The sequence below is a fragment of the Hermetia illucens genome, chromosome 1, assembly GCF_905115235.1.
Source record: "Hermetia illucens chromosome 1, iHerIll2.2.curated.20191125, whole genome shotgun sequence".
NCBI lineage: Eukaryota > Metazoa > Arthropoda > Insecta > Diptera > Stratiomyidae > Hermetia > Hermetia illucens.
The window spans coordinates 50569267-50591770 of record NC_051849.1 but is presented as its reverse complement, the minus strand read 5'-3'; the positions used below and the strand labels follow the sequence as shown (position 1 = coordinate 50591770).

General features: G+C 44.5%; 1 protein-coding gene across 2 annotated transcripts in view; it reads left to right on the top strand.

Annotated features, from left to right (window-relative positions):
• The window catches only part of LOC119646653 (chondroitin sulfate N-acetylgalactosaminyltransferase 1), a 345789-nt gene that overhangs the window by 176979 nt on the left and 146306 nt on the right, over positions 1-22504 (top strand). The window contains exon 3 of one of the 2 annotated variants that reach the window (XM_038047172.1): positions 14831-14866. The exons of the other annotated variant lie outside the window; for it this stretch is intronic. The gene's annotated coding sequence lies outside the window, so the exon portion shown is untranslated. The remainder of the gene's footprint in view (positions 1-14830; positions 14867-22504) is intronic. 2 annotated transcript variants of the gene reach the window in all.

Genomic DNA, 22504 nt, shown 5'->3' with positions numbered 1-22504 from the left:
AGCAGTAAGCAGTGTTTCGTTTTATCTACTGCAAAAGCTTCATGAATGCCCAGTGTGTTTTGCCATTAATTGATCATTCCGCTCCGACGCTTAGTTGCTGGCGGACCTACGCCGTCAATTTTGCCGCTTTCCTATAGGTTTTGAGATAGCTTAGTCCTCCTAGTTGACGTTGGTGTATAATAATGGTCATTACATTTTAGTTAGAGATTTCTCAACAATAAGAATATAACCATCATCGAATTCCATCTCAGCGAATCGGGTCTGTACTATTATCGAGTCTTGGGAGCTCGCTTTTGATGGAACATCGATATTTTTGCCCATTAACCAGTTCCCCTTCAGCGTGAAAGTGGTAGGTCAATTCAGACAAAGTCATTACCAAACCAATCTGATATTTTTTTCCAATTTCAGAATCATCCACGGCATAACAATCGGTATCTGTTCCAGGGCTGCCTTAGTGAGGAATTCCATAGATCATGGTTTTGCGCGGGATCAACCACTTCAATATTTTTAAAAGCTGTCTGACGTCCTGACCTACGCCAGCGTTTCAACTCAAGCAGAGTTAGGAACATCTTCTTTTTCTACCACAGATTCCGGACTGGGCCATCCTCATCCATACGGATTAAGTGGCCCGCCCATGGAAACCTATTGAGTCGGATTTTATCCACAACCAGACGGTCGTGGTATCGCTCATAAATTTCATCGTTATAAAGGCTACGGAATAATCTGTCCTCATTAAGGGAGCCAAAAATTCCTCGGAGGATTCTTGTCTCGAACGTGGCCAAGAGTTCGCAATTTTTCTTGCTAAGAACCAAGGTGCCCGAGGAATACATGAGGACTGGCAAGATCATTGTATGTTGAATGGTCTTGAGAGATAATGGTGGATAATGGTCAGCTTAGTCAGTCTTATTAGTTTAATCGGGATACTGATCTCAGGACCGTGTACAGTTTTACTCTGACTGTACTATCATTGGTGGTAAAATTCCTATGGAGAATAATCATAATACAAAAAAAATTGACGAAGAAGACTTGACTGCATTTGGGCATAGCACAAAAATGCACCGCTCACCATAGCGACCAGTAATAGAGACCGCGGAGGTTAAAATACTCGATATGGCACCGGGAAGCCCAAATAAAGAGGATGCTTTACCAAGCGGTGCGACTAACAGTGGGAGACGGCAACCCCAATACCCTGTAGTACCCATGTTCCAAAAAAAAACCCCGTTATAACCGCTAGTCCTGAGCAGGTGAATTTGGACCATCCTACTTGGAGTCGAAGAGGAAATGCTTATCAGAAAATACGCGACAATGGTGAAGCGTATTCGATCGGCAACGTTCCTCCAGAAGAACGTAAGCGAAACCGTCAAAAAGGGATGATAGAATTAGAGGATGTTGCACCACATCTCCTTCTACGTGCAAACATGGAGAACAGGGGGGCATGTGAAAAACAGAAACAGAAACAACTGCTGAGAGCGCTGCAAGCACCAAACGGATCGCCCACTGCAAAGCGAAGTAAGGAAAAAGTGACTGAAGAAGACTTTATTCAAGTAGTTTCCAGGGCCCAAATAAAAGAAGGAAAAGAAGGATAAAAATAAACAACTGGCTACACCACCATAGACCCGTCCATCCAAAGCCAAGGAGGCTACAAACTAAAAGCCAGTAACAGAAAACACCGAGGAAACAAAGATGGACTAGACCGTGTGCTCTGCTCATTAAGACGATGGAAGGCGAAACATTTGAGGAAATCCTTAGTGTAATCTTCCACAGGATGCAGCCCGAATACAACAGAGCAGAAGTGTCTTCCATACAGAAAACGAAGAATGGCAGAGTCCTCATCGAACTAGGATCAAAAACGACTAGCAAGAAAACGTTCTGCGAAGCGGTCAAGGGGTAACTCGGGGAAAAGGCTCTCGTTTCTAGCCTAGAGCTTATGTGTTCTACAGAAATTCGAGATCTTGACTGCCTCACAGAAAGGGTTCCCGCATTTGCTGCCGCGGCAGGCGCTAAGCAGACTTGGCATATTGACGCAGCAGGTAAGCGGTTGGACGACTGCTCGTGGCTTCAACGCTAAGCTGGAAAAAAAACCGAAGTAGTAATCTTGACCAGAAAAAGAATCCAGACCTCGCGTCCCATCTCGATCGACGAGTTGACTATAGAATCAAAAGCAGCTATTAAATACCTTGGTTTAATGGTCGACTCGAAGATGAGCGTCTTCGAGCAAATCAAAGCGGCAACGAACAAGGATATGGTTGCAGTTTCGGCCTTGAATCGGCTAATGGCGAATTTTGGGTGCTCTATATCTACTAGACGTTTTCTTATGGGAGCAACACAGTCCATTTTGGTCTATGTTGCAGAAGTATGGGCTGATGCCCTTGACAAAGAGGTGCACCGTAAACGCTTTGCTCAAGTGTCGAAACGGGGAGCTCTGCGAGCGGCATCTGCCTATCATACTGTCTCAGAGCCGGCAGTGATGGTGATCATGGGGGTGATTCCCGTTGCCCTCCTTGCTCAGGAGCGTGAAGCCATCTACAGCCGCAAGGGAAATTTAAGAGAGGTGATTGCCCATGAGGAACATCAAAGCACTCTTCCTGAGTGGCAACTCTTTTGGAAAATGAGCCAAAAGGTAAATGAACTACACGGCTCATTGACAATTTAGATCCGTGGCTGAACCAGACAGATGGTAAAATTGGTTACTTCCTTACTCAACTTCTAAGCAGGCATGGAGGTTTTTAGTCTAGGCAGTAGTTTTTAGAGATTGAGAAGTCGCGATCTCCTGATTGTGCAATGGAGTGCCGGGCAACGCTGAACACACCTTTTTCCCTTGTGAAAAGTGAGGCGGCTTTCGTCAGAAGCTTTATGCAGATACAGGGAGCTCACTCCAGACAATTTTGTCAGAGAGACGCTGAGGAGCGCTGGCAGTCATGTTGCGCGTTATGTTTGGGTTCTTATTTTCTAATAGGCAAGGTCGACCGACGGAGGGACCGGATGGCAAGGGGTTCCTTGAACTAACAACTCCCTTCCTCCCCCCCCTCCCGTCCCGTTGGTGAAAGAAACTCTCTGGCTTGAAAGATCCCAAAGACAGGAGAGCGGGAGGGCTAGCCTGAAGAAACGGTTCCAGGCTAGTTCTCTGATGACGGAGAGGTGTTTAGTTGGTAGTCCGATGGCGTACTGTTGCGGGAGTACAATGCGTAAACGCATTCACCTATCCCACTTCCCATATTATACCATCATAGGCAACCTTAAGTCGATAAAAAAATGGTGCAGACGGTGAAAGTAGCGTAGAGCTTTTAATGACATGAGAGACCTTGAGACCTTTCATTTGTATTAAAATTGGTTGCGAAATTGGACCAACTCCAGTCCGAAGTAAATACAGAACAATTAGTTTAAATTTGTCGCTCATATTTTCCAGTTTTTCGGGCATTATCGTTATGTTTGAATAATGTTTGCTAAATTAAAGAAATTGCCGCTTCCTAATTTCTGCAAAATATCACAACAGGCGTAACTCTCATCCTTGCTTTGGGTAATTACTCAAAACTCACCCCCCAACAATTCATTTGAAACGCACAGACTGAATATTTCTGAGGGAAGAATTCATATTATTAAGATTAAACCTAGATTAATACCTCCACCATCAAATACTTTTGACATGCTTGAAATGGGAAAAAAGTAAAATGCAAAAGCCTCAGAACATCCATTTCAAACCATTGAATCAAGAGAGCACCACCATTTCCATATCCTTGAAATTACATCACCGTCATCGCCATGATAAAACGAAGTCTCTGTCATCTTCTAAGAACTTTGTCTATCAATGATAGAAATCGCCATCTAAATTGTCCTTACACAAAAACAGCCATTTCATCGCCCTTCATCCTATCGACATATCGCCACTGAAGCTTCCTCTGATTCCGAATCTAAGTCAGTTGAACTTTGAACACGGCATTGAATGTAAATTGTCGAATCATCATGCCCTATACACACATGTATAATACATAGCCCGTACACACACTCCACCCTGCTTAGAGCCACCCTCAGAGAAAAGGACGAATCACTTAATCAATAAATACACGGTTGATCTGCGTTTAGGAAACATTTCGCCAGGACTTTTGATCCTTAAACGGAAAAGCAGTATTTACTTCCATCTCCCAGGAAAAAAGAAACTGCCTTAAAACTGTTTTATTGATTCGTTGACGATTATGGTTGGGAATAAAACAATTTGCTAGAGCTCGCCCAGCTATTTGGCACTCCTCCTCCCCGTGTAGATACATCGTTTCTGAAAATTCAATATAGCCAGAGTTCGTTCGCGCGTTAAGTAGGAATTTTCGAATTTAGGTGAATCATGAAGTTTCAGGAATTGGTAGCGGGAAAAGCAACCAAATTGAATCCTACCGTGGTCCGTGACGTGACAGCACTCGTTCCTTTTACTTTTCTCACCTCCTGTAGCATGGCCTGTCTGATTGCCATCTAATCTGAAGCGTGTCCTTCTTTGCTGTGTACTGTTCATGCCTTATATCGTTGAACATCGGGAGGGAAGCACCATGGAAGTAAGAACTCCAGGAGAACAAACATTTCTTGAAATGGGAGTAATTGAAATACCCCGCATAGATATTGGATAAATTTGTGTTTGCCATTTCCTTGATGTTTTTGACGGAAATTCATGACTCTGTGCCATGCAGGATATATGTACTTGCGGAATATTCATTCTAATTCGTGCTTCAATCATTCTCGAAGTCCTTTGGAAGTGAACATATATATGCGTATTATCGTACAATATATTCACCAAGGAAAGGTTTTGTTAAAATAATTTGGCTGGATTTACTGTAAGTCTAAGATATCTTTCTGGTTTGAGATGCATAAATAAGAGAAACAAAACAATTTGCAGATCGCATAAGGTTCACACTCTAAAAAGAGTTGAAACTTTCTATATTGAGCAAAATCAAGTCAACCTTATATAAGCTAGTGCTAAAGCGTTAGCCCTCAATCCTTATGTGGGGGAGTTCGAAACTTACTTCCCGCAGTTTGGTTCAATGTTTATAACCTGAGTTCGTGTTCAAATGATCCGCTTGGTGCAATACAACAGGAGTTGAAATTTGCACAATTTTGACCTCGCGCCTAATTTTTCTGCACTCCGACGCCGAATTCTCTCGCTACGGCCCTAGCACTAGGCTACTTTTGTCGCTTCTATCTTCTTCTTTTCCTTTTTCTTCAGCCTTTGTCCCGTTCACAAGCGGGGTCGGCTCGTCGTGATCGGTTTCACCATTTGCCTCTATCTGGCTGATCTGGGTGCAATCTCGAGGCTTATAAATCCCCATCTAGCGTATCAAGCCACCGTTGTTTAGGTCTGCCTTTTGGTCGTTTACCATCAACTTCGATGTTCAGACCAATCTTGGCAAGTGAATTCTTGTTGGCACGAATTGCGTGACCATACCATCGAAGACGCCTCTCTCGCAACTTTTCTACGATCGGTGCAACCCGATAACGATCGCGGATATCCTCATTTCGGATGTGATCTAAACATGTGACGCCACTAGTCCAACGTAGCATCTTCGTCTCCATTACCGCAAAACGCCGTTCATTGTCTTTTATAGTCGGCCAACACTCAGAACCATAGAGAGCGACTGGACGGACGACATTGTAGTAAATTTTAGATTTGAGACGTTCGTTGATATGTCGATCACAAAGAACACCAGTTGTGGAACGCGACTTCATCCAGGTTGGGTTAATGCGTGAAGCAATTTCATGACGCAGTTCTCCATTGGCTGATAGCGTTGACCCGAGGTATTTAAATAGCTCAGTTCTGGGCAGATCACTGCCGCTGACAGTGGTTGTGCCTGTTTCATGGGGATCGGTCGTCAAAAATTCAGTTTTGTTTAAATTCAATCTGAGACCGTGTTGCATGAGGCGATCATTCCATTTTCAAACAAGTTGCTCAAGATCATTTTCGTCGCTTCTATCTTTCTTATATTTATCTTATCTCAGGTCAGAGGGAGCAGTCTACAGGCCGGAGTTAGAAGTTTGTGGAGCCACAAAATTAAGATTTTCGGTACTGTCTATAACCACATCAAAAAAGCTAAACGTAATGGGTTTTGTGAAAATAAGGTCTACCGCTGGTAAGAGCTGCAAAGGGAAGAAGAAATGAGTGAATGACAGCCAGTTTTTGGGGTGCACAATTTAGGCTCCCCTTAGACCTTGCCACCAAGAAGCACAGCAAGATTCCGACCAGTACAATTTTTTGTGGAGTCATAACAAAAAATCTTATAGAAGACATGGAGCAGATGAAATATAGATGGACCAAATTCTTGGCACCACTATACCGTTGCCATTAGAAGATACCCATAAACTGTCTGCCTCACCACCTAAACGCACTAAGACCCCGGGCGTAGAGGCAATAGCTGCGAAAATCCTAAACGTATGAAGCAAAAGATTAACGATAATGTTCCATGAGCTCTGAGTTGAAGTACCATTTGTCCTATTCATAAGAAAGCTCCAAGCTCTTTTTTTAGAATAATACATTAGAAGGACATCGTTGTGGTGCAAATATTACAAAAGGACATTCTTCAAAAAATATAATCGGCCAATACCAAGATTTCAACGTAGAAAGAGGAAAAATTATCTACGTCCATCAAGTTCTGTGGAATTCAAATGACAGATTGTAGTCCCATACTTACCAAAATGGTGTTTCTTGATCAACTGCTCAAGCAAAGCAACAAAATTAGTCGATAAGATTGTTTGGTAGCACTGAGAAAAAAACGATAGTTTCATTTAGGTAGTTGTGGACATGATAATGGCGTTCTCTATAGAACAATACTCTTCCTTTTCTGCACAAAAAATAGTTACCATTTCCATAAAAATGAATGTGGTAGTCAATATACCTTAAATTAATTATAATCTGTTCACCACACCCACCCGGAGCCGTTCAAGGTTCAACAGAATGCGCTATCTTCAGAAGCCTACACCATTCCTCTAGATTTCTATGTCATGAATTTCTCAGATAATCTATTTGTCGGCCACTCTATTATAGTAGATTTCCTTGCATAAATAGCCAACAATACAGTTGTCGCCTTTCCTAAAATGTGACTTATCCACTGCGACTTCCGCCTTTTAGTCACCTCATACACCGATACCTGGCCCGGAGGAAAGCTCAGCCCTTCTTTCGAGTTTCTCTAAGGTTAAAGTACATCGGTTATATTGCGGAAATAGGTGTTAACGAAAGTATAAAGCTTTTTAGTAACAGTGATGATCACTTTTCATGTACTACTCCCACATAACAGCACCGAGAAAACATTAGCATGGAACCTGATATTCATTATGATCATCAACGGCGCAACAACCAGTATCCTATCAAGGCCTACCTTAGCAAGGAACACCAGACTTCCTGCTTTTGCGCCCAGGTCCACCAATTCGATATCCCTAAAAGCTGCCTGCATCCTGGTCTACGTCATCGCTTCATCTGATTCATGGTATGCCACGACTTCTTTTTCAACCCTATAAATTATTCTCGGTGGCCAAAGGGTAGTATTGGTCCCAGGGCGAAACATAGATTGGTATCCACGATGGGGCATAAAACCTGGAAAACTCCGGCTGAACCAAAATCCAGCAGCTCTACTACCAAACCCTATCCCCACTTCCACGTGGTGATCGCTGGGAGCTCTTTCTCAACATACAGCTGCAGACGGAGAAGGATGAAAACGAGTCTCCCGTGCCTAAAAATGGGATAAATTGTACCAACTGGTCCTCGTCTCAGCCTTGACGAATGTCAGAACATATAGAGGGCCAATATAGACTTGGATCACTATCTCGTTGGCATGGTGCTCCAAGTTCCACTGCCACTAGTGAGATTTGAACCGCGACCTTCCGTACGGCAGCCTTGTGTTCTAACCATTCAGCTATCTAGACACGGACAGAATCGAACGGAGGAACTAAAATTCACATCGGCTGCCGAGGGGAAATGAAAAATATTGAAGAGCTTTCATCAGAGCATAATTTGTAAGAGGACGGTACCCTGGCTATATTAATAGGAAGAAGAGGAGACGACCATCTATTTTGTATGCAACTGCCCAGTTTCTTCTTGCCGTCATTCTCTGGAAGATATACTCATATTAGCATAAGCTTGCGAAGGTCATAAGCAGGAGGCTGTCCTTACTAATATTTAAGGGATAGAACAATTGACCCAATATAGGAAGCCTGCATTTTTCGAGCTGCGCCTCCCCTTACTTCTTTAATTCCCGCTGGCCTAAGAGGTGAGGATGTGACTAATATTTTTCATGGAACTTTCCTGTATATTCGAAGAGAAAAGAATCGACGCAGGATGTTTCAAAACTTCCCTAGAAGATTTGATTGAACATGATATTCGTATCTTCGTCATATGTAGACGGTTACTCTAACTTCCGTGCCGACGAAACGATTATGACTTTTATACGAAAGGAGGATTTAATCTCAATCCCTAGACAACTAAGGGGACACTTTTCAAGGAATTGATATAAGTGGTGCGGTATAAGATTCAGTTTAAAGTGATGGCAAGGTGGAGTCTAGTGGCTGAGGAGATAGGAGGAGTATGGATTCCTAAGGATTGTAGTAGTGTAAACAATGAGCTTACTGGTATATGTCAGGATCTTACCAGGATTGTATCTGGAAGCGGATGTCAAGATAATCGTGGAGAGCATAGAGGCTTGTACGGTTCCAGCTGACTTCAAGATGCATGTTGTCGCTGTTGCCTTTTGGATGTTATTGGTATAATAGGAAGAGAATTACTGCTGAAATTTTACTTGAGAATACCACCTATCTATAAAGGAGCGGACTAATTGCAAAGGAACGGATGAAAAGGGGTGATGTTATTTAGATTGCGGATCGCTACTATCATCGGTTTTCAGGAAATGCTCAACCATCTGACCGGCAAGAAAGTACTACAATTCCAATATCGAAAAAGGAGGGTAGTCCAGCTGAATGTTCAAATTACCGTCCGGTCCTTGTTTTGGTACTGCTCACTGATGAGTACTAAATCAGCTTTGGTCTCCGCAGTGAACTGCGCTAGCAACTCGTGAGCGGTTGCACTCCGGTGCATATTGATTTGCAGTATGCGAATCATGTTGATCGTGTCCTAGCTCTTTCCAATTCTGCTCTGAAGACTGGGCACCGCTCCGAGCCCGCAGTGTGCACAACATTCTCATCAGTCGCACCAGGGCCCTGCATAGGACGCAGCTTTTCTTTTCATTGCAGGTGTTTGATTTATGGCCTGCCTGATCGCATTTACGGCATGTTGCCATTCTGTCAGATCTCCGACAGGTTGCAGATGTGTGCCCATAATCCAAACCTCTGTAACATTTGGTTGGGGCGGCCCAAAATTCGTATCCTACACACTACCTAACCAATTCTTATTTTCCCGCTGTTTAAAAGCTTCCTTGCGTATTGGTCGACAACTTCTTCCACCGCGAGTTTTTGGCCTCGGGAGTTCGCAGAGGTGATATCAACCAGGGCATTGGTCACTTCTGGACATTCGCGTTTGATGGCCTCTTCTACCTCGTTCTTTTCTGTGAGGAAAGGTCTCGGATTTTCAGAAAACACGTGAGTTCCTGGCTGGAAACCAAGGCTTTTTCTCTTTTAGCCTCTTGACTACCTAACAGAAGGTAACTTTATTTATTGTCTTCGGGCCTAGTTTGGCTAGAACTCCACCACCCTTCATTTAACGAATGGAAGACACTTTTGCTCCGTTATCTTCAGGTTTAATCTTGAAACAGATTTCACTGAGAACTTCCGCAAAAGTCTTGCCTTCCGTCAGCTTAACAAGCAGGGTTGGCGGTCTAGTCCTCCTTCGTCTGCGATCCGTTTGATACACGTAGTGTTCTCGTCGGGAGGCGCGGTTGTTTCTGCTTCCTGTGGATTTTCTCTTACTCTCCATGTCCGCCTATAATATGAAATCCTGTCCAGAAGCTCCTCCACTTCCATTAGTCCCTTTTTCATCCCTTTGCTGACGTTTTTCTGGAGAAACGTCGCAGATCGCACGCGCTTCACAACTGCTATGCATTTCCTAATAAGCCTTGCCTCTTCAACTTGTGCCAGAGTAGACAACAGCCCTCCCACTCGGCTTAATTCGAAACCATTTGGTAAGTTTCCACATTTTCCACTGCGCCTCTTTCCGCAATTATAGCACTGCGTGGTATGGTCTGGGTTCCTGTCTCCGCTTCAGGTGCCGCATCACTTTGTCAGTTCTTCTCTCCGTCTGCGCGTCTCGATATCTCGTGGAGTATTCCAGCCCTTGTTGTGTCCTTCGCTGGGCGCTAAGGCGAGCGGCGCATTTTCATGCTGCGAATAAACGCAACCAGCTCACTCTCCACTTTCACTATCTCCCCGTTTGATTTGTTTCTGTTCGCCATTTAAGTTGTTTACCAGCGCATCGTATGCCAAGACGCGAGCCGCAATAGTCACGAACGGGTATACCTTCGGGGACAAAGCCCCTACCCCAGTTCCCTAAGGCCTAACCTACGATTAGCTGATCCCGGAACTCACGGACGGATCAGCGCTCGCTCGGTGCAACGCGGTCTACTAATATCGGTTCAATGCGCATTACCCGACTAGAGTCCCGAAGGGGCTGGCTCCTGATACACGCCACAACTACCACCTTAGCAGAGCCTCACATCATCCCCTCGGCGTGTATCGATCATTAGTAGTTCGCCCTTCACCGGCAGTGACCTACCCAGAACTGAGCGATTTAAATACCTCGGGTAAACGCTATCAGCCGATAGAGAACTGCGTTATGAAATCGTTTCACGCATTAACGCAACCTGGATGAAGTGGCGTTCCACAACTGGTGTTCTTTGTGATTCACGTATCAACAAACGTCCGAAATGAGGATATCCGCGATCAAGATGGAGTTGCGCCGATTGTGGAAAAATTGCGAGAGAAGCGTCTACGATGATACGGTCACGTAATTCGCACTAACGAGAATTCACACTCACACGAAAGTTTTATCCTTTAGAGTACTTTGCACTCAAAACAGAAATCAATAATGAATAATAGATGCGAAAAAAGTATCGACAACGGAAATTTAGTAAAAGAATAACTTGTTGCGAGCAGAGCAAAAACCTACGACAAACAGCGCGCTCTGTAGGAAAAAAAGCTTGTGGAAAAGTCCAATATTCAAAACGAATTCATAAGTAATCGCTTCTGGTCATTGGATAATTAGTCCATTAGTACCATAAATGCACAATTCCTTGATATTAGCGAATCCCTACCATACTGCAAGTTATATGAAATATCCATTTATCATCCCGGTAGCGCGGACTCTACTCCATAGCATCAGCTAAAATCTAGATGAGGAGAAAAAACAGAATAAATGAAAAAACAGTAGTCCCTCAGTGGAATATTAATGATTCTGGTCCTCTAATGGCTGATGAAATTTAAATGTTGCGGTAGCATGCAATTTTTATTCGTCAGATAGATTCCCCAAAAAAACCTACATCAACCGGTGCCGGAATAGGGGTGGAGGATTGGCCGTTGCCTTAGTGCGGATACCAGCAAATACCGTCTAGGATATTGGCTCAACATATCGATTTTCTCATTTACTTGTAATTTATGCCGGGAAAACGCGTTTGAACGGACTCCGGAATAGAAAAGTTTTATCTGGTGCAAATTGTAATTTAGGTAAATTACAGGCGATATTGAATTCTACAGATGTTGGGCGAAAAGTTCAAATCGATGCTATCATTTTTGATTAGTATAATTTGAGTTGGATGCGAAATTTAAGCAAATCGTAAATAGCAGTTGTAGATATTTGCATTTAAATTATTTGGGTTTTTTGGGGGGTTCAAGTAATTTTCTAAAAATTACATGGAACATTGATGAATTTTTCATGCGCTCCGCCTAGTCTGTATGACAAATTCATGTGGCCTAGGATGACAAACCTTTATCACAGTCGTGTTCCAAATAATACTTCATCCCACTCCTTATTAGCATCTCCATGCCTTAACTCTCAAAATGATGTTATTGTTAAATTGATTCATGTTGTGAGTAGGCAGAAACTCCATGAAAAGTATCGCCTCCTCTAACTTCCATTTCTGGATCTAGAGAAGAAGCAAAATATTTGACGACCCGCCGTACTGAAACAGGCACAAGCACTATCAATACCAGTGACCTGCAGAGAACTGAGAAAATCTACGTTACAAATCCAAAATTTACCGTAGTATGGTCGTAGTGATGGTCGACTTTCAAAGGCTACGAGCGACGCCTCGCTGTAATGAAGACAATATGTTGCATTGGATCAGTGGCGCAACGCGTTATATCCACATCCGAAACGAGAATAACCACAATCAATATGAAATTAATGAGAAAAGGCCCAAAGGTCAACAAAAACAAGTATGGGTTGATACGCTAACAAAGGAATTTGAGATTTAAATTCCACCTAGTCCTATGACCAAGAAAAATGGCACAAACAGTTAACATTGGCAGACAATCATGCTGATCGAGATAGAGGCTAAAGAAGAGTAGAAATTGCTACCTGAGCGGCTAACCAGTTTCCCATGATATTAGTATTTTGGAAAAAACATCCCAACTATCGTTGTGTCTGCGTAGATAGGTTCCTTACATGAACCTAAGTGTTTCAGTAGATGATAATATAGCTCATCAGTTACTTAAATACGGTGGCAGCTTTATGTGGAATCTTGGAAGATATCAGAGGATCAAGGGATAGTGTAATTTCTGGCTAGTTATCGTCCATTTCAACCGGAAATAAAAAAATTGAGAGGGGGGACTACTTGATGTCTTGTGTGGACGTCCCATGATTTCCCTCTCTTTAGGTTGATGTAATGAATGCATTCTTCATCACCTGGCACGATGTAATGAAGAAAAATCTTCTTTTTTGCCGCTGGAGCAGTTGTCCGTAAACGAATTGACGACGCAGAAATCACAAGAAACTCTCATTGCTTTGTTTCGAATATTTCTCACCGCATGCAATCACTTGGCGGGTAACTCCTAATGCTGAAGCAGGCTTTTATTGCATTTGGCATTTCCATTTCACCATATCCGAAGGTTTCTGACTTTCCTTCATGTGGACGATCCTCAACATCAAAATCACCGTCTTTGAAACGACGAAATTATGTTCCAAAAGTTATTAGAAGGTGCCCTCTGTAAACTGAGCTCTTGGTACGCTTAAGGCCCCTTTTCTTTGGATAAAAAAAGTGAACACATCCTACGGAGAATGGGTCCGCGAAAGAAATGATCAATTTCCTGCCCCCACACTTACTTATTCCATGCGTGGCAATTCACAGTTCCCTCCTCTCACCAAATTTCGTATCAATCGAAGCAACCGTTTCTGAGAAAAGTGTGTGTGGCAGACAAACAGTTTGACGGAGGGACAGACAGACTGACAATAACCCGCTTTTAATAAGTTTTTGTTTCACACAAATCCTGAAAAACGAAGTCCGACAGATCCCTTATCAATAGTCAGCACTAGAAGGCACCAACCAACCAACAGTGCATGCTCGTCCAAGCTCTTCAGGCTGGATGGGTGGTTATTCCACTAGTGGCAAATTACCTTTGAGCTGTAGGATAGTTTGGAGGTTAATCTATCTGAGATGGTTGTCGAGTCCTGGATAGTTAGACTCTGTAATAAGTAACCAGTGCTCCAATAATTTTCTCAACAGTTATGTCGCTAAGATCAATGGTAGTGCATACATTCAAGCTGATCCATATTCCAAAATTCTAAGGAGGCCTGTTACTCAGTTTGGATTACTGAAGATTCACATCCCAAAAGGAAGCACGTTCAACGTGGGTGGCTTTACAATTCGGCGGTACCCATGCGTGGTGTTAAAGGAGTATGATGGAAAGTATCTGGAGGCACTACGTTAGAAATGCTAAGGTTGAAGTTTTCTGATCCTCAAAACCAGGATCAGACGTCAATATATATGGATCTGCACCACTAAAGCGATGTTAAAGCAGATTATGAGAAGTCCGCCATCACATTTCCAGTTCCCGAACTGCGGCTCGGTTAATTTCTAATCTTCCTCCATCTTGGAAAGCCTTGAAGAATTAACTGAAGGAAGCTTGGTCAAATTTTTTGGGCTAAACTTCCCAATACTCGTACTGGCAGTACCCGCGTCACACACCAACTGGAAGCAACAGTTAAGATTTTGCAGTCTGGTGGTTTTTCCCAGTAAAAAAAACTACCGGGAAATATTCAATATGTACTACAAATCTCTAGAATGATCAGTTAAGATAGATTTTCCTGCAAGCGAGAAGAAGTTTGAACAAGAGCGCAGGTTTATCATTATCAACGATCCTACAACTGGTATCCGGTCTTGGTCTGTCTCAATAAAGAACACCAGATATCCCGGTTTTGTGCCGAGGCCCAAAAATTCGAACTCGGGTTAGAATTTATAGAGTTTTGTTTTCCGGAAAGCATCAACTTCTCTTTTAGTTGAAGGAAGTCTGGAGGTGTAAACACCTGGAGATGCATAATGGTACCGAAGACTGGAAGACATGCCATTAATCCGTGAAGAATGCCAATCAGTCCCACCTTCTGTATAATGAAAACCCCCGAACATGTCCTCAACATGCATTTCAGGACGACCACGGTAAGATCATCTCTCTCTAACTATCAACACGCCTGCCCCTAGGGAAAATCTAAGGAGATTGCGCTTTACGAGGTAATTGGTGAGTTTATAACACAGGCGATATATCTTAGCTGCCTTTATGGACACACAAGGAGTATTGCACAATTCTACAAATTCTATTGAAATACATAACATATTCACACTTTCTTTGTATTACAACTGAAAATAGAGTGTTTAATGTTCAATTCTTTCAATATTTTCAAATTAATGCAGTTTTTCATTCCTCTTTTCAGGTATACAGAATTTCAATGAGCATTTTTTTCATAGTGGTAAGCAATAAACTTAAATTAGGTTTCCTAAACAAATTGCTCCTTTACAAAATAATGGACCATAGTTTTCAGCATCCTCGTCGCTTCATATTCAGTTTAGTTGTGTGCCAGCTAGCCTTGGGCTAAGCTGACAAGGAAAAACGTAGAAAAATGGTTACAAGCGATCCGACAAATCAAGATGGAAATTTAGCACCAGCAGCATTTTTAACGAGGTTAGATAGAAAGACCTTCCTCTAGCATACCCCTCCATTCTTTCTCCTTAACGCGGTATAATTGAAAATTAAAACATTACCGGGAAAATATAAGAGAAAATCACTTTGAAGGGCCATGACTTTTTAAGGAGGAAGGATAATAATAATATGCCATGCCATTCAGGACGACGTGGTCGCCACCCGAGCTTATCATGAAAGAACGGGTGGAGAGCGACCAGTGCAGAATGTGTGGTTCAGCGTTAGAGACGTTGGACCATCTCATTTCTGGCTGTACTGTTATGGCACCGGTGCAGTACATCACCAGGCATAATGCTGTATGTAAGGTTATCCATCAAAACCTTGCATACAAGCATGGGCTGATCACGGGAACATGTCCGGTTTACCGATATCAGCCGCAAGCAGTACTTGATAGTTCTGCTTACAGCATGTATTGGGACCGGCAAGCTCTGACTGATTGCCACACTCTACACAACAAGTCTGACGTACTGTTAGTTGACAAGACGGGTCGCTCCGCGTATATTATTGATGTTGCTATCCCCCATAATAGCAACATTGAACGGAAATACGTGGAGAAGAAGGTGAACTATGAGCCATTGGCTCGGGAAATCAAAGAAATTTGGCGTCTCGAACGGGTGGTTGTAGTTCCCATAATATTGTCAGCTACAGATATTGTACCTAAATCCCTGACGGCTTCCCTTGATGTCCTGGGACTTTATGTAATTTTCTGAGTGGACATCCTTTCAAGAGTATTGTGATTTGAGATGAATCAGAGCAAAACTAAGGAAGATAATAATAATAATAATAATAACTCCGCCGAAGCCGGTCCCAAGCCCGGTTGTGAAAGGAGGAGGGATAGATAGCTTCAGTCTGAATGGCTGTATGCCACCGCAGCGTCTCAGGGGGTAGGTGAGGAAGTGCAGGAACTTTGCAGTCTTGCAGATTACTCACTAAGGAAGCTATCTACACACCTGGCAGCTAGGGATAAAATGCACCACCAAAAAATGAGAAGAAGGAGAAATTTAAGGTCCGGTACGGATAACCGGCGGGAGTCGTCTGACTTGGTGACTGGGTCGGGCTCTCGTAATGGACAGCACGGCGTCGAAACCGCTAGTCGTGGGGCGGTTCGACGTCTAGGCGCCACGACGACCAGGAGCACAGCTCCGCCTGCTGCAGCTGTTTCGCCACAATCTGTGGCGACCACTTCAGCAGGTTCGCGTAGGAAGCGGATGAAATGGACTGAAGAAATGAACCTCTTCATAATCCGCTCCTACTACGAAATAACGGCGGGGGCGGGTACAACATCTTACCGCCCCTTTTTGCACCAGAGATTCGTCGAGCGTTTCCCGCAATTCGCGCACGTGACTGTGCAGCGAGTCGCAGACCAGTACCGCTTCATCACTCGCAGTGACACAATCCCGGCCACCATCAGGGAACGTGTTCGACTTGAAGTCATCGGGGAAACTGGTGACCGAGAGTCGATGGGGGCAGAGGCGGCGGCATCAACAACACCACGCCGCACTGCAGGCAACAGGTTCAGTACTCGCCGAAGCACTCTTCTCCACCGTCCAGCTGAGGTTTCCGCTGAAGTTCGGGACGAATTCCAAAGAGCGTGTATAGAATTCTCGGATATGGATCCTTTGCATAGACCAGGTATTCCCAGGCTCTATGCATCTCCAGCAACTCCGGGAATTCTATCTCAAATCAATGATGAGATTGCGTCTCGACTGTGTGCTGATATGTCGCTGCTGCAACTACAATCACTTGTGTATTGTGGTGCAGTTGCGGCTATCAGATTGCACGGTCAGAAGATTCGCTTTCGTGTTATTGGTTTGAGTGACAAAAGAGATCCACCATGGAAAATTCGTCTGGAACGTCGGCGGGACTCACTAAGGCAGGACATTGCTAGACTGATTCAGATCAGCACTGGCAGTGCCAGCCGACGGGTGAGAAACAAAGTGCAGAGGGTTTACCGGAACTATGCCATCCCCTGTGAGACACCCGTAGTTGAAATTCTGGACACACTAAAACAGAAACTTTCTGTCATATGCAGTCGGTTACGGCGGTATGGCGAAAGTTATTCCAGACGTGTCCAGAATGCAACATACGCGAGGAACCAGCGGAGCTTTTTCAGATCTCTCAACGAATCCCAACAGAGCGCCCAGACAATACAGTTCTCGGTGACGGAAGCGAAAGAGTATTGGGGTGGACTTTGGGGGTTACCTGCCCAGCATGCTGAGCATGCTGAGTGGATCACCGCCGACGGCACCCGCCATGTCAATACACCTGGCATGAATTTCGCGGATGTTACCGAAGAGGAAGTTCGAGGAGCCATAAACAGCTCGAAGAACTGGAGGGGCCCAGGTCTGCATCGGGTGCAGAATTTCTGGTATAAGAAATTTACCAGCGTACACAGTCGGTTGGCACGCAGTATAAATGAGGTCATGAGTCGGCCGGAGGAATTTGCACCTTTCCTCACTGCGGGGATTACCTACCTTATCCCTAAGAAGGACACGGTGCAGGACCCCGCAGACACAAGACCGATCACTTGCTTACCAACCCTCTACAAATTCATCACGTCCATTATTAGTGGAAGGATCAATGCGCACCTCGAGACCAACAACATTCTGTCCGAGGAGCAGAAGGGCTGCCGAGTTGGGTCAAGGGGTTGCAAAGAGCAACTCATTATCGACTCGGTAGTTGTAGGACAAGCAACTAGAGGCCAAAGAAACCTCTTCAGTTGCTATATCGATTATGCCAAGGCTTTTGATAGCGTTCCGCATACCTGGCTAATCGACATCCTACATCTGTATCGCATTGATCCGAAACTAATAAAGTTTTTGGCGACAGTCATGGAAGGGTGGCATACCACCTTATCAGTCCGTACATCTGAGGGTGCTAATACCTCAGAGCCCATCCGTATACGGAGGGGCATCTTCCAGGGGGATTCATTGAGTCCTCTTTGGTTTTGTATGGCACTGAACCCCCTTTCATGGCTACTGAATGATGCTAGAGGGCATGGTTTTGCAATAAAATATGGCCTACGTGCTAAGTGCGAACTGACACACTTGATGTACCTAGATGACATCAAGCTGTATGCTGGTACTGACAACCATCTTAGAAGTCTGTTGAGAATAATAGACATGTTCAGCCGTGATATTCGGATGGAGTTTGGATTAGACAAATGTCGAATCCAAGCCATCCGCAAAGGTCATCACGAGCCGCATGCCGGACATAGCATTGGTGACCTCCACATCGAAGCTATGACCGAGACAGACTTCTACAAGTACCTAGGAATTCTGCAAGGAACCCATGCTCGAGTTGGTGATCTGAAGGAAGCTCTGCTGTCCGAATTCCTGCGACGTGTAAAGCTGGTGCTGAAATCGCATCTCTCGGGGAAGAATAAAATAAGCGCGTTGAATGTATTCGCTATCCCTTCACTGGCTTATGCATTCGGAATATTGCCGTGGACGAAGACCGACCTGGAAAACGTCCAGCGGCGGATACGGACAACTATGTCCAAATTCCGAATGCATCACCCAAAGTCTGCCGTGGAGCGGATGAACCTGCCTCGTGACATCGGAGGTAGGGGCGTGGTTGACGTGGCGGCACAACATCATCGCCAAGTCGACTTGCTGCGCGCTTATTTTTACAGCAAAGAGCAGGCGAGTCCCTTGCATGCGGCTGTCTGTAAGGCAGACTGTGGACTGACTCCACTTAACTTGAAGGATCGATCTTTCAATCCTCTGAGTGGGGTGAAGTCGGACCAAGAGCGGATCGAGGAATGGAAGTCGAAGGCAATGCACGGTAAACACGTGAATTGTCTTTGGCAGCCATTTGTCGATTTGCATCTGTCGAACAGATGGCTGTGTGCTGGGGAGCCCTTTGCTGAGACGGAGGGGTTCATGTGTGCCATTCAGGATGGCGTGGTCGCCACCCGAGCTTATAAAAAGCTCATCATGAAAGAACGGGTGGAGAACGACCAGTGCAGAATGTGTGGTTCGGCGTTAGAGACGTTGGACCATCTCATTTCTGGCTGTACTGTTATGGCACCGGTGCAGTACATCACCAGGCATAATGCTGTATGTAGGGTTATCCATCAAAACCTTGCATACAAGCATGGGCTGATCACGGGAACATGTCCGGTTTACCGATATGAGCCGCAAGCAGTACTTGATAGTTCTGCTTACAGCATGTATTGGGACCGGCAAGTTCTGACTGATCGCCATACCGCACACAACAAACCTGACGTACTGTTAGTTGACAAGACAGGTCGCTCCGCGTATATTATTGATGTTGCTATCCCCCATAATAGCAACATTGAACGGAAATACGTGGAGAAGAAGGTGAACTATGAGCCATTGGCTCGGGAAATCAAAGAAATTTGGCGTCTCGAGCGGGTGGTTGTAGTTCCCATAATATTGTCAGCTACAGGTATTGTACCTAAATCTCTGACGGCTTCCCTTGATGTCCTGGGACTTTCGCACAGTCTGGTTCAAACCATGCAGAAGTACACCATTCTGCATACGTGCTCGATGTTGCGGGGAGTACTGGACGGATTCTCCCACTGACCTACCACCGGCCACCACCACCAGTGCCCCTTTAGTTTTTAAGTAGGTAGGATCGTCCGAGCCTAAATGCTTGGCACTTAGTGCTAGTATTAGGTAAAATCCGGCATCTGCCGAGATTGTGATAACTCGGAAATAATAATAATCGTTGGCGCAACAATCTATATTGGATCAGGGCCTTGAAGTGTGTTAGAGCACTTCATTCAAGACCGTAACGGTACACCACAGCACACTGTGGGAGGCAATGTGGTCAGCATTGCGCTCGCCCGAGATTATTACCCTGATTTGACTCAGGTACTCATTCACAGCTGAGTCGACTAGTGTCCGACATCCAATCACGATAACAAATTCCTCTGCCCCCAGCGAGATTTGAACCGCGACCTTCCGCTACGATAGCCCAGCGCTCTAACCACTTGAGCCATCCGGACACACTAAAACTAAGGAAGATACAGCGGTTTAAGCAACCACGATGTATAAGGCATGGACTCAGCTGTTAATGAAGTGGAGCGAATCCAACATAGGTGTAATGCTCTTCGCAAGAATGTTTTGGATGCCATCAAGTCTATCTATGAAGGCCTAAGCAAAGAAGCCCTCCTGGAGCAATGTGGCGGAGGTTTTACGCAAAACCACAATGAAAGTTCAAACCAACTTATTTGGAAAATCTCACCAAAGCACTTGAGTGGAACCTCTTCAATCGTTGAGATTGCAAAAGGAATATACACAAAGAGACGGGTCGATGTCCCCGTTCTCAATGTTTGTATCCGAGATACCAGAATCAACAGTGAACCAAACGCTAGTGAATGAGCGCCGAGCAAACCCAGGAGCTGAAAAATTGACTAAGGAAGGCAGGACTCATCGCAGACAGGAGCACAAAGATGCTTTAGACATCATGGGTGATAGCGACATCCTTTATCAACCTAGTATCGATGATTCAGTGTGAGCTAAGCCGATAAAACTTACTTATGAACGTGTTATTCCAAATTGTTCAGTGTTAAAAACATCAAAGCGTTTTTCCCACAACTCACGTCTTTAAAGTCGGGGCTCCTCATAACTCCAAATTATTGTACCGATCCTTTTGAAATTTTGATAATCCAGAAGCGAGTTATGACGAGCATTGTAATTTTACCTTTTCGAAGATGTTTTCGAATTACTGAAAGTGCCTTATTTTTTAATATTTTTTCATTAAAGTTTTACACGCCATGCCTAAATGCACCATTAGCTTTAATAGAGTCGTCAAAGAAAAAATCACAAAAATGTGCCTTTTTGGCACGAATGATCCCCCTAAGAGGGTGACCGCTACGTGCTTTCATCAGGATTGAGGCAAGGAAGGACTGCCGCTCTCCGCTCTAGGAATTTTGAATTGTAACGGAATTTTGGGGGGGGGGACATGTGGTCTGTGAATAAGACAAGTGGCGCCATTTTGTGTTGTGTTTAAGGAAAAATGTGCTAATGCGGCGCTTTGAACCGCAAACCTTGGGTATTGGAATAGGGCGTGTTCTACACCCTACAATGTCCGGGCACTTTGGACAATATGGCCACTCGTTATGCCAAAATCGATAGAATTATGCTCGATAACTTCCTTCTATTCTCAAAACTTGTGTTAAAGCTTGTCAGTTACGCCGAAGGAGCCCTCAATACACCTCAATACGCAGTTGACCTGAAAGTACCATCTACGCACCGATAAGCCCCAATAACAATAGTTCAATTCTGGACGAGGAAGGCTTTGTGACGAGAATTTGAAATATCTTTATGTGTATTTATCAAAAATGTTCACCAGCGATAGATGCCCGTAAAAGTCTCGCTTACAATCTAAACACACATGAAATCCCCGCTCACAGCTTAAGCAAACATGTCTGGTCGATTGACTGAATAATTTTTCATTCGATCACCGGCCGCCTGAACAGTCCAAACTGACAGACCAGGCATCCCATACACGTATCGGTTGGTGGTCACCGTCCAGGCATAACTGAACGTGGATGGCAGGCTTTACGTGCAAACCTACTTCACCATGGGGTCGCTCGATCCATCTCCGCATATGCCATATGGTTCTATGGGTCCATCGGCCTTTCTTTGACTCGTTCCACCTCTCATATTACTCAGTGACACGTTTCCACCGACACACAAAACCTTAAAAATAGCACCCGTTTTAAGTGTGACAGTTGAAGGGGTATCTCTGCCTCGCAAAGATAATAGCAAAAATAATCCAGAAACGCATCAAAGGACACCTCGAGAGCTTGATCGACAGAGAGCAGGCTGGTTTCAATTCAGGATCCTCCTGCATTGACTACATCAACACCCATCATCATTTAGGAACGGTGTTCAGAGTTTAGATCTTCGCTGCACCTGTTCTTCATCGATTTCGGATAAGCTTTCGATAGCGTGAACAGGGAGTGTATTTGGAGTGCTCTACGTAGGACGAGCATTCCGGAGAAACTAATAGCGACATATGGTAGCTCAAAATGCTACGTGGACGTCGGACATATCTCGGAGAATTTTGAGGTGGAAAGCGTAATCTGCCCGAGTTGTATTCTGATACTGATGACATCTGTTTGCTCTCTCAGGGGCCCATGGACCTTGGCCAAGTAGCTCTGGATTTGGAAAGAGAGGCAAGCAGAGTCGGACTAAAGATAGACACTAAAAAATCAAGGTTCTCAGTCTGACTTGGCATCACACACTCCCTATCTGCATTAATGGCAAAGCATTGAAAGCGTGTGTCCGGATAGGTGAGTGGTTAGAGCGCAAGGCTGTCGTACGGAAGGTCGCGGTTCAAATCTCACTGGTGGCAGTGGAATTTGTATCGTGATTTGACGTCGGATACCAGTCGAGTCAGCTGTGAATGAGTACCTGAGTCAAATCAGGGT